This window comes from Gymnoscopelus braueri (assembly GCF_963280865.1).
Source record: "Gymnoscopelus braueri genome assembly, chromosome: 17".
Taxonomy (NCBI): domain Eukaryota; kingdom Metazoa; phylum Chordata; class Actinopteri; order Myctophiformes; family Myctophidae; genus Gymnoscopelus; species Gymnoscopelus braueri.
In genome coordinates, this window is record NC_137617.1 from 9127278 (window position 1) to 9140571 (window position 13294).

A 13294-nucleotide genomic window follows, 5' to 3' on the forward strand; every position below is an offset into this window, starting at 1 on the left:
TGCACCAGGTGTTGAGGATACCATCAACCCCCCTCTCTCTCTTCATATCATACGGGTCCGTTGTTTAGCAGGTTGTTTTGTTTTTCTCATGAAATGTGCAAAAGAAATTCTTGAGAAATGAACAACCTGCGATCTCCAATTTTGCGCCAGATCTTTTTTTCTTTCTTTCTTTTTTCTTTTTACGTTTGCAAGAAAAAGGGCCACGTTGTTTATATTCTGGGTGAAATCTTGTATTTTCAATACTATCTGAAGTAAATTCTAAGAATCTAGTTTAGTTGTGCTTGTGAACTGGGTCGCACCCTTCGGACCTTTGTAGATATATGGTAAATGTGACATTGTTTTCGCCCTTGTTTTGGTATACGTAGTATTTGCGTATTTTTTGTATGGTAAATTTGTTTTAGTTTTTCTTAATCACTCTAGTGATTAATGGTCGGAAAGTTCTCATTATTCCTTCACTTTGCAGAGTAAATGTTTATGTATTAAGCTGAGGGATTGAACAGCTACCTATCTGCTCCCAAAAGCAGACATTTAGCCCCCCACACCCCCACGCCCTTTTGTATTAGCGATAAGCTGTATGTGAAAGTTGTTGCACCTTGTCACTGTACACACTTTAAATCAAAAACAAATCGTTTAAAGGAACGTTTCACCCCCAAAATGACTTTTGTTTCTATCAATTACTCATCCCATCAAGCACTGAATATGGGGGTCCAAGTTTAACAATAGCAACACTATATCAAAATGAATTTATACCAAAAAAAAAGCAGTGTAATCCAAGTGTTGGAGGTTATAATACATAGTTTTGCTGTTGTGAAGCTTGGATCCCTATTTTCTTCAATTCATCAAATAACTTTCAGTTGTTTTAATCTTTATTGAGTAATGTGACAAAAACTAAAAAATCTCCATGAATGGGATGGAAAAAAAGAAGGAAAACCCTCATTTTGGGGTGTGTGAAATTACTGAAATACTCCTTTAACTTGCCTTCACTGAAGTGAGGCGTGCTGTGATACCAGGTCTGCAGCCAGCAGAGAAACGATAATTGACTGTTCTCGTGTCAGGCGAGATGACTTTAAGCCTGATTTATACTTAGTCGTACGATGGCGTCATGTGCCGGAAATAGCCGATCTACAGTACAAGCTCTTTTAGATCGGCCATTTCTAGCGTGACACAGGGTTGCAACAGGGTTAACCATTACAGTATGTCATACATCCCTTATGTCAGTGTTACGTATGCATAATGGAGGCTAACTCATAGAAGGAAATGGTCGCTGTTTTTTTCTTTTATTTGTTCTTCTGCCGTTCAAAGTGTCTGAAAAACCTAAAAAGCAATAATTAAAATGTGAAAGGTGTACGAATCTTATCATTACATTAGCCTGTTGTCACAGAAGAACATGGGACTGACCCAATTCTTTCTAAACTCTTTTTTTTATTGTTCCGTTTATTTGCAAGAATAATATAACGGCCCATGTGTTCCCCTTCTGTTTCTACATATTGTGTTTTAGTCAGTAGTTTGTCTGGCAAAAAATGATATTACATTTCAACCAAATTTTTTAGCTGACTGTTCCAATCAAACAGTGTTAGCTAAGCAAAACTACCTTTCGTCACAAACATTTGTGCGCCTTGACAAAATAACCAAGCATGTTTGGTTTGGAATTTTTGTCTTTATTTGGTTTTGTGTAGGAAAACAAACGCTTAATGACATTCTTCAGTGCAATAGATGGTTTCCTGTTAAAATTCTCTTCTGCTGTCCGAAGTGTGTAGCTCAGCAATGAGAGTGCTCCCCCTGGTGGCCTGAGTGAGACATGAATGTAAACAAAGGGGTTGTATTTAAAAGAAAATCACAAATCACAAAACAGTGTGGGGTGATTGGTTATTGTCTATACTACCTAATCACTTTAATACTATTTACTACAAGACCAAAAGATTACAGTATAAAGGATATATTGTTATTTTAAAAGTTTTAATGTTTATACAGAGCTTATACTCCTTTTCTTTTGTACAGTCTGTTTTTTCCTACGTAGATAATTCCTGTGTATTTTGGTAAGGGTCATATAGAAGAAGCAGAAAAAAAGTATATTACCAAAATGGCATGTGCCCAAAGGAGCTGGTGTCTGGGCGATGCAGGGGCATTATGGGTATAGATCCTCCGAGGTCGTCGGACTGGTTGAACTATATCAGGACATGAAAGGGCGGTCCGCTCTTTCTTCGCTACAACCCCCACCCCTTCAACGTAGTTGAAATACCTCAACAACCACCCCAATACCAACCCCCAATCCCAACCACGTACAATGTAAAAAATCCTCTATCTTAATTTAACATGTGAGAGTCTACAAATGGAGCCAAATGGACCCTAACCCATTTGTAACTCGGGAGATTGTAGAAATGGATACCAAATGGACCCTCACGGCTAGAGGTGCTCAAAGTGGGGTCCTTGAGGGTGGTTTCAGGGGGTCCCCAGCCGAATTAGTTTGCATCTAAATCTGTTTAACCACTATCGGCTGTTTTGAAAAAATAAAAACTAATCTTGAAAATGTGCTTTCATTTGTGCATTAGGCTCTATGCACAGCAGCCATATTGGAAAGAAATTGGGCCTCTTCTTACTTCCTTCACAGGCGTTACCAATGACACTAATGAAGGCTCTCAAAGTGTGGTCCAGGGTCCCTCATGGTTCCTTGAGTGAGTTATAAATGGCCCCTTACAGGTGTGTAACTCTGAGAGTGTACACATGGAACCAAATGGACCCTTACAGGTCCATTTGGTTCCATTTGTACACTCAGAGTTATGGAGGTCCTTGAAATTAAAAGGTTTGAGAACCACTGTGTTACACTAAACGGAACAGATCCTTCATTAGAGTCATTGGTAACACCAACAAGTAAGGAAGAGGCCCAATTTCTTTCCAATATGGCTGCTGTGCTGTGCATAGAGATTATTACCACTCAAGGTTTTTACAGTGTACTGCCAACCATCCCCCATCCTCCCCCCCCCCCCCCACACCCACAACGGGATTGTATGCTGTTCAGCTGCGTTTCCTAGATTTAGCTTTTGCACCGATGTGCTCCGGTCTTTTCAGTTAATTTCTGTTTATGTTGAATGTTTTTTTGCAATGAGGACCTTGGAGTCGCTTTTGTTTGTAGATGCTTTACAGTATGTATGTACAGTAACAGTTTTATGGCTATATTATATTTGACCTGGAGGAATGTATTCAATCTGAAGCACTTATTTTTTGTTCTGTCTTTTTATGTTCTTTGGTGACCTCTCTCTACAACTTTCTGCCTCGCTTTGCGTCTCTCCCAGGTGTTATATTCTTTTCATTTCTTCCTCGGAGCCTCTCTGAGGGCCTGTTTATGTTTGAATCTGTGTTCTCGGATATTTTTTTCTTGATTATGTTTTTCATGATCAAATTGAAATGAATAATAAAAAATGTTAAAAGAAAAATCTACCCATGAGTCGTTATATATGTGTATGTATATGCAGTGGTGTGTTCTAGATTTTTTTGGAGGGTATACTATGATTATTCCCTGCAAAAAAATTACACGCGCGCTTCGCGTGTGTGGCCCACAAAAACAATAAATGTCAAAATTTTGCGCGCGCTCCGAGCGCATGTGTGGCCCGCATGCCATATGCTTTTATTACCATGTAAGAGCGCAAGGATTGTTATAAATAGATGCTGATTAGGCTTATCAGATATAATAGCAGTGTTAACAGCAAGCATTCATGTATCTATTACAGAATAGTATTAATTTGGCATTGAAGACACAAACAAGTATTGATGATTCAAGATTGTTTTTATTGTAAGTCTTGCATACAACCACATAAGAGTTAACATTCTTTTGTTTTGGTTCAGCAATAATAAAGAAATACAAATAACTGAAGAAAAAAAAATGCATGTGCAAAAAAAGTGGTCCATATGTACAGTCAAAAAAAAATCAGTCTTTGTATCTTTTGTTTGGGCTCCTCACACATTTCAGCAGCAATAACAAGGAGTAAGAAAAATGTTTGCATTTGCAAAAAAAAAGTGCCTTAGCATAAATGGCACTTATAAACATCATCAAATTATGCATACTTGTGCATAGTGTTTTAACCCACAAGCCTGATGGAATACTGTACTACAACATGCCCATAGCTTTCCAAATTTTTCTTTCTATAGGTTTCTTTGGTGTGCATGGCTTCCTTACTTGTGTGGCAGAACGATGCCTCGTCACCCATGTGTTGAAAATATTTGCAGGGACGCCTGTGCTATGACGCACATACGCGAATACTAATGAAGTACTCTAATCACTGCCTGATTAGAGTACTTCATTAGTATTCGCGTCGTTGAGTTAATGTGTGAATTCCGTCGCAGCCATTACTTATCACCTCAAGAACAATAGCTACACACATGATAAGCCATCAACTCAGAGTTAGCCCAGATTCTTGCTGCCCCCAGTCACTCCTGGGCCAACTGAAAAGGAAAAACAGCGACCTCTGCTGTTTATTACAGAATCTGTTCTTGAGAGATTACTCCTGGGCAGTAGCGTATCAGACCATATCAGCGTATCAGATACGCTGTTTTGAACAGTTTTTGGATGTATATGGTGGCGACGAAAAAAATCTACAGGGTCTACTACGTATACAGCGGGACACGGTAGAACACACCACTGTGTATATGCACTACTTCTATAAAGCTGGCTCCAGACCAATCCAAATCGGCCCGACTTTGGGCCGATTTGGCTTCGGGAAGCGTCGGCCAGTCGGTTAGGGGTCCGTCGGCCAGTCGGTTAGGGGTCCGTCGGGACCTTTTCGGCCGACCCAGAGCCGACCGAACATGTTCAGCTTTTTAGCCGACTGGCAGAGCAGTGGCAGTGACAACAAAGGGCTGTCGGTGTTGCCAGATTATGTGAGAGAAACAAGCGACCATGTCTATGAAAACCTACATTCACTGTTTCTCGTTGTTGCTCCCAGAGAGAGAGAGAGAGATTGATTGATTTGACCTAGTTTTGCGCAGTTTTGGTGCGCAACACAACCCTCGTTTAAGTGAATTGCTTTCACCTGCTGCTGCTGTGTGGAGCGCAGTGGTGGAAAAAGTACTCAAATGTTTTACTTAAGTAAAAGTATCAATACTGCAATGTAGAAGTACTCCGTTACAAGTAAAAGTCCCGAATTAAAAATGTACTTGAGTGAAAGTACAAAAGTATTGGTATCAAAATGTACTTAAAGTACCAAAAGTAAAAGTACTCAAATGTTTGAAAATAGCAGATCTACAAGCTCACAACGCGTCGCTTCGCGACGCGTTGTGAGCTTGTAGATCGGCTATTTTCAAATAGCCTAGGTATAAAATAGAGCTATTGGTTACTGTATGTTTTATAATGTAATCTGTAATCTGCAAAGTAACTAATAACTAAAGTTTTCAAATAATTGTAGTGGAGTAAAAGTAGAATATTTTCCTCAGAGATGTATGGAGTAGAAGTAAAAGTACTGAAAATTAGAAATACTCCAGTAAAGTAAAAAATCCTCAAAAGTGTACTTAAGTACAGTACTTGAGTAAATGTACTTAGTTACTTTACACCACTGGCGGAGTGTGCGCTACAGGGCATATCTCCAAGCCAGGGTGACCTACCCAGGCTCATGAAATTCATATGCAGGCATAGTAGCCAATTAGAATGAAATCCGCAAAAACGGACTCATATACTGATACAGAACCATATATTGGCTATTATATTATGGCTGTCGGGTGGAAATCTTGTATGTTCCTTTTTTATTATTATTTAAAAACAATTTAAAATCGTGAAAATAGCCAATCTACAAGCTGTAATTATTAATAATTAAGAAATACTATATTTTAAAGAGTGAAAAATCAACTAAAGTCATTATTAGTGCAAGTTCATTCACATTTCATTTGAATGAAAATAACTTGTGGGTAAAATACATTCTGTGAATCTAATGTGATTAATGTGACCCCTACTTCAGTCAGTGAAGTCCAGGGCTGAATGTGACATATTGAGACCTATATAACTAAATATTGGTCATTTGCCAACACATTATTTTGTGAAATAAATGGGTTATATTTCACAGATAGTTATACTATTCTTATAATATATTAAAATACAATGATCCTTAACCTTCAAGTTAAATGCATTATTTCCGTGGACTTAAAAATCATTTTTGGACTTCAAAATCATTATTATTTTTTTGGATGGCCTTCCTGCCCTGGCAGGAAGACCGGGCAGGGCCTTTGTGCCCTCCAAAAAATTACAACACCAAAGGCCAAGTGGCCTTGCCCCTAAAATGACGAAATTCCAGGCTTGAATGCAATAGATGTACTCTGAGTCTGTTACAAGTAAAAGTCCAGAATTCAACATTTACTTGAGTAAAAGTACTAAAGTATTGGTATAAAAATGTACTTAAAGTACCAAAAGTAAAAGTACAAAAATGTTTGAAAATAGCAGATCTACAAGCTCAGAACGCGTGCATCGCAACACGTTGTGAGCTTGTAGATCTACTATTTTCAAATAGCTTATAGGTATAAAATAGGGCTAAAGTGGTTAATGTATGTTTCATAATGATTTATATCTGCAAAGTAACTAGTAACTAAACATTTCAAATAATTGTTGTGGAGTACAAGTATAGACAATTGGAAATACTCCAGTAAAGTAAAAGTACCTCAAAATTGTACTTAAGTACAGTACTTGAGTAAATGTACTAGTTACTTACACCACTGCACGTCAGTGAAGAAAAAACGCTGGGAACATCCCTAAGTGGCTTTGCAGGGAAACAAGCCCAAAGTCGCTTATAATAAGCAGACCTGGCAACGCTGGCACGCTAAAAGTCAAATTAGCACATGAATGGCCAGTCGGCTGACAGACTTAAATGGTAACTTTTGCCAACCGAATACCAGTCTGTTGCAGTCTGGAGTAGTCTGCAATAGTCTGGACGAGTCTGTTTGGTGCGGAGTTGCCTTAAGTGTTCCACTGTGTGTGTGTGTGTGTGTGTGTGTGTGTGTGTGTGTGTGTGTGTGTGTGTGTGTGTGTGTGCATGCGTGCGTGCGTGCGTGCGTGTGTGCGTGCGAGAGAGAGTCATTTACATGTGCGCTTTTTTCTGTGACAGCAGAGGGAAATTAATCATTTTAGTTGTGGTTGGATGTATGTTGCAGGTTGTTAACTGGGCCAATTTTATAATAATGATAATAATTATTATTATCATTATTATCATTATTATCATTATTATCATTATTATCATTATTATCATTATTATTATTATCAAGCCCAGCAGCTAGAATATTTGAAGACGAAGTCATTGTGAACGAGGAATAATGTTATGCCATTCCCATATTAACCACTAGATGGTAGTCTATGCCAACTCATCTAGCAGTGAGGCTTTCATTCTGTGGAGGAGTAGTGTCTAAAATCATTGTGTTAGGTATGAGCAGATGTCTGTGTGACAATGACTTGAATGAAATTACCAATGTAAAACATCATAATTCTAAGCTAAATATAGTGTCCCAAGGGCAGGGAGGTGTTGGATTTGCAGGATGTCTCTGCTTTTGATATCCTCTGGTCATTATTTTTTTATGGCTGGTGGGGATGTGTTTTTTCCTGCTTCTGGTCTGACTGAATTAAATACATGCATTTCCTTTGGGGAGATGTAGACTGTCACAATTTAACAATTTAATTCGAATTGTATGTTAACCACATTAAAGGAGTAGTTCACCCAAAAAAATACTTATTTTCTATCAATTAACACACCCCATGAAGCCTTGAACTCATAGAGATTTTTCCTTTTTTTTGTCACATTCCTAAGCCAATAATTTGATGACCAGCATCTTTCCACCGGTCATCAAATTATTTGCTCAGGAATGCGACAAAAAAAGAAGGAAAAAAATCTCAATGAATTCAAGGCTTCATGTGGTGTGTAATTGATAGAGAAAAGTAATTTTTTTGGGTGAACTACACCTTTAAGACTGGCGTCCCTATTTTGCGCAAAAACTGTGTGAAAAACAACATTTGCAAATCGAACCCTGAGTGTCTCAACCAAACAGATATTTGAAAAAGTTGAGACATTCAGAGGAAGCATAAACTTGCAGTGTTGCAGTAGTCTTGCAGCCCAAAAAAAAAGAGTCTAATGACTTCATCATATTATGAAGTTCAACACCTAGAACTAACTCTGTGACACGCCCCCTTCCCTGTGCCCCTGGTCACCTGAGGAGGAAACCCCCTACAGTCTGTATTGACAAGTCTGTTTACAATCAATCAGTTGTAGAGTTGCAGAAGACAAGGCTTTGAACAACTCACATTAACCCATTTAGACCTGAGAGGCCAATTCTAAACCTGCCTTCTACATCCTGACCTAAGTTTTCTGACAAACTTCAGATTTTAATTAGAAAATGTCAGCAAAAAAAGATGCTGCTATATATATAGCAACAGCTAATGTTACACAAATGTATAACAATAGGTGTTCCAGGTCTAAATGGGTTCCAAAGCTTCCTTTGCAGTCTGTCTGACGCAGATAGAAATGAAAAGGCAGTAAGGTACTAATAAGAGGAGGGATGTGTAAGATAACACAACACAACCTAGGATGAATTCGGTTTTCAGCTTCACCCAGGTGATTGCTGCCCTAGTAGTCAGACTTGAGCGCAGGGGGGCAGCAGTAAGGGGTTTAGTGTCTTGCTCAGGGACAACTTCGGGGCCGGGAATCGAACCTGGGACCTTCTGTGTCCCATTCAGGTGGCCTTACTTGTCACTGCCCATTCAGCTATGAACAACTTCAGGTAAAAAGTTGAGTTTGTAAATTCGTTTTGGAAAGATACAAGACACTGAATAGATGCTGTTCATATGTATGTACATTACGTAGCCTGTCAAGGACCCCCAAAATTGTATGTATTTGGCTACGGACCCCAATATTTTGATCCAGGGAGGGAGGGACTATATAGGCTACTGTAGGAGTATTTACAGAAAATGTATTGAATTACACTCAAGGCGATTTATGTAATAATTGTGACAGGCTTAAGTATACAGTATAGGCTACTATTTGGCTGTAAGACAGTGGCTCTCAAAGTGGGGTCCGGGGACCCCCAGGTGTCGTTGAGGGGGTTCCAGGGGGTCCCCAGCAACATTATCAAAATCAGTTTAACCACTACTTATATTACATCAGCAATTTGAAAATGGCCATCTACAAGGTCACAACGCGTTGCCATGCGACACGTTGTGAGCTTGTAGATCTGCTATTTTCTGCTATTTGTTAATATAAATGTGCTGGTCCTTTGATATGAAAATGTTTTAGAAGCACTGCCGTAAGGATCATGTTCTCTTTGAATCGTCAGCTCCTTGTCTGCTGACTGGCATATGGGACAGCTAACATCAACATCAAGACAAACAACAAGAACAACATACCGCAGGTATTCACTATACAGTATGGTTCATATTTTGTCAGTGGTGGAAAGTAACTAAGTACATTTACTCAAGTATTGTAAGTACATTTTTAGGTACTTTAACTTTCCTTGAGTGTTTCAATTTGTAAATACTTTTTATACTACTATAATTATACTGCTAGGCAAATAGTGTGCGTTTTACTCCACTTCAATTTAGTTACTAGTTACTTTGTAGATTTAGATTATTCTTACAAAACATACATTAACCAATTAATCCCTATCTTATAGGCTACATTTGAAAAGCTTGTAGATAAGCTGATTAATGGTCTCGGACCATTGATCAATTGATGAATTTTATTCATTTCATTGTTTTTATTATTTATTTGCTTTTTTTTCTTGACTTTTATGCAATGTAGCACTTTGACCGATTTTGAAAACAATTATAAGAAAAAGAATGAGTACCTTTTAATTTGGTACTGTAACTATATTTTGATGCCAATACTTCCTTCTGAACAGTTTATATCAAAGAGTAAATGGCTGTCCCTGCCATAACAATGATCAGTAATAAATAAAAATTATGATTCAGGTAAATTGGTTGCAGACTTTTGAGACATCATTGCACGATAAGAATAGTTTTTACCATCAAACTAAGATGTCAACTTTATTGAGTACAAGCAGAAAACCATTAAAACAGTTCAAGCAACGCGTAGTTCAAATATTTGCTGCTCATTATGCAATATACAGTATGTCAGGATTGAAGTGAATGTGTATGTATTACAGTGGCTTTTTGCTGTCCTGTTCTGTAGATTTTGCCCTTTGAATTACCCCATGTTGGGCAATGGCATTATATAATGGCATTTTCTGAATGGAGCAGATTGGGACGTTCAGTTAATCCCACGAGTTCAGACAGTTACAGTATAGAAACCAGTGACAGATCAGCTATATAACATAGAAGTTTCTATTATAACATCTAATATAACATAGATTTTTTCTGATATCGTCGCTGTCGGACCGAAACCTCTTATCTTCATATTTTAACGTTTTGTGTTTTTTTTTCATAAATGAACGCCCTACTACTTGATCATATTACAGCGTTGCACAAAGGTATCAAAAGTAGCAGATCTACAAGCGCGAAGTGACGCATTTTGAGTCAACCTGTCTGAAACAGGTTTATCCACTTATACTTCCCTTATACTTCATCATACTAACTAATAGCGAAAATAGTGATCTACAAGCTCACCACGTGCACCATCATGACGGGTTGTAAGCTTAAGATCTGCAAAAAAGTTGTAAAAAAATAATGAATACAATTGAAAATACTTTTAAATATTTTTTGGTAAATTTGGCCAAAATAGGGATGCCAGGGTTAATGTGGTTAACTGTATATGTTGTAACACACATTCAACAAATGTATGTGTCCAGTACATAATGCCTGTCTCAATTTAGAAATATATAACGTTTTTCAGGTTTGTTCCATGACGCAAGCGTGTTGCGTCTCACTAAAGACAACATAGCTGCATATACAGTAGATTGTGTTGTGCGTACATTGGGGTATGACATGACATCACAACTGAAATTCCCTTGGGATCAATACAAGTATATAGATCTATCGATCTATCTGTGTCTATATCTGTCTATGCCTGTATGTGTGTCTCTCTGTCTGTCTGTCTGTCTGTCTGTCTGTCTGTCTGTCTGTCTGTCTGTCTGTCAGAATGTGAACAACCACTTCCATATTGACGTAGGACTTTTGGGGCTCTGTTATCGACCGGAATTGACTAAGCCCTTTGACGATAAATGTTAAATTAATAACAGCGACAATTCACACAACACACAAAGGCTCTGGCTAGCCCCCCCCCCCCCCCCCCTTCCCCTGAGCTCTTGGGCCCCTTTTTCAAATATGTTCAACATTTGTGCTGCTATACCTGCTATTTTTGAATAGCTAACGCAAAAATGACACGGATGCTTTTCAGTTTTTTGTGGTTAAAGGTCCTTACACCACCGGGGGCATATGTATTATTTTATGCGATTGATTTGATTATTTTACTGTGTCATCATGGGTTCATCCACACAGAATGTGAATAATGTTACACGCAGACAATGTATGAATGAGGTAGCTAACTATATGAACAGTTTATTATGCAAAGTGCTCTCCGGCAATTTTCATATTGTTTATTTCATCACGCCCTTTGTGGGTGCTTAAGAACTAAAGTTAAAGCATAACAGTGTGTGATCAATGTGAAACTTGCGTAACACCGTCAGAGAAGAGAGAGAACGGTACAGAGCAGAATACATCATATATACTGTATGATGAAGATAATGCATTGACCACATAATCCCAGTAACATGAAATATTTGATGGGGGTCGGAGGTTAAGGGCAATACATCCGAATGCTCTCTTTCCATAGCAAATGAGAGGCAGCTATTGGTGGGCTCTGCCGGGTGGCTGAAAGCCCCTTGTTGTTGTATTTTTTTATGTAAGAGGATTTACTCTATAGGACCCGACGCGTCCTTCAGTCGCACGAGAAAAATGAAGAGTGTTGTTGTGTCATTTCCTCTGTCCTCTGGCCAGAGCCAATGAGCTGAGCGATGGGAGAGTTGAGTCTTTTTGTCTCTGGACACTTAGGTTTATTTGCTTGATGTGGTGACGTCTCATGTGCTATGGTGTTATCTGCTGTATAGTCAAAGCATTTTTTTTAATGCACAATCAAATCCTTAGTGTTTAATTTGACTCTGGAGAGTGTATATGGGTCCATTTGGTTCCAAGGATTTCATCGTTTAGGACAGTGGTTCTCGACCTGTGGGTTGGGACCCCCAGGGGGGTCCCTTCATGATTTTGACAGGGTCCCCAGATGACAGTAAAGTGACAATTTAAGGACTTTTAAGACCTTTTCAATAAAAAAAGAAGAAGAAATGAACGGTAAAAAGACATGCATCAAGAGTAATCAACAAACTATACTATTAAAACTGCTCAAACATTGACCGAATTGTCAAATAATATAATTTTGAAAATAGCCGATCTACAAGTTGTGAGCTTGTAGATCTGCTATTTTCACAATATTTATCTGTGGAACTGAGTCAAACTAAATGTAATTCCTCAACTCCTACAATTCCAAGTGCTTGTGGGGTCCCCATAGTTCAAATATGATTATTTTGGGGGGTCCTCAGTTCAAATATGATTATTTTGGGTGCTCCCCAGTTCAAATATGTGATTATTTTGGGTGCTCCCCAATTCAAATATGTGATTATTTTGGGTGCTCCCCAGTTCAAATATGTGATTATTTTGGCGGTCCCCAGTTAAAATATGATTATTTTGTGGGGTCCCCAGTTCAAGGATATGATTATTTTCGGGGGTCGTGGCCTGAAAAGGTTGAGAACCACTGGTTAAGGACACTGAATAGACTGTCTATTTTGTCAAAAGGTTTGAAATGTTTCACTTTATGTGCAATGAATCTCGAATCAATGAAAGTTTCACTTTTTAAATTATATTACGGGGGGAAAAGGGGAAAAAACGTTTTCCACAATATCATTTGTGAATGATGATCCTGTATTTAAGTAGATCCGTAATAAGCAATTTAATATGTGAAAGTCCCGTTTGAGACGGACAGATGCCACCGCTCTGACAAACGCACCTCTTCTCTGTAAATGTAATATCCTATAATCCTCTTTTGAAGATCCTTGAACATAATCCTCTCAAAGTCACAACAACAAAACAATTTGATAACAAACAATATCATTAGAACAATGATATTGTTCTCATGACAGGGAGCAGGAAGACGCGACTTTAATCGCTGGCAGCAGTAGTTTAAAAACACTTAAGCCCTATATACTTCGTCATACAACAAATTGTGAAAATGGCCGATCTACAAGGTCAACACATAGTGACTCATTGTGAGTTTGAGATTCCCCTTTTACTGAACAAACACTCTATAGCAATGATTCTTTCAGAATATAGTTA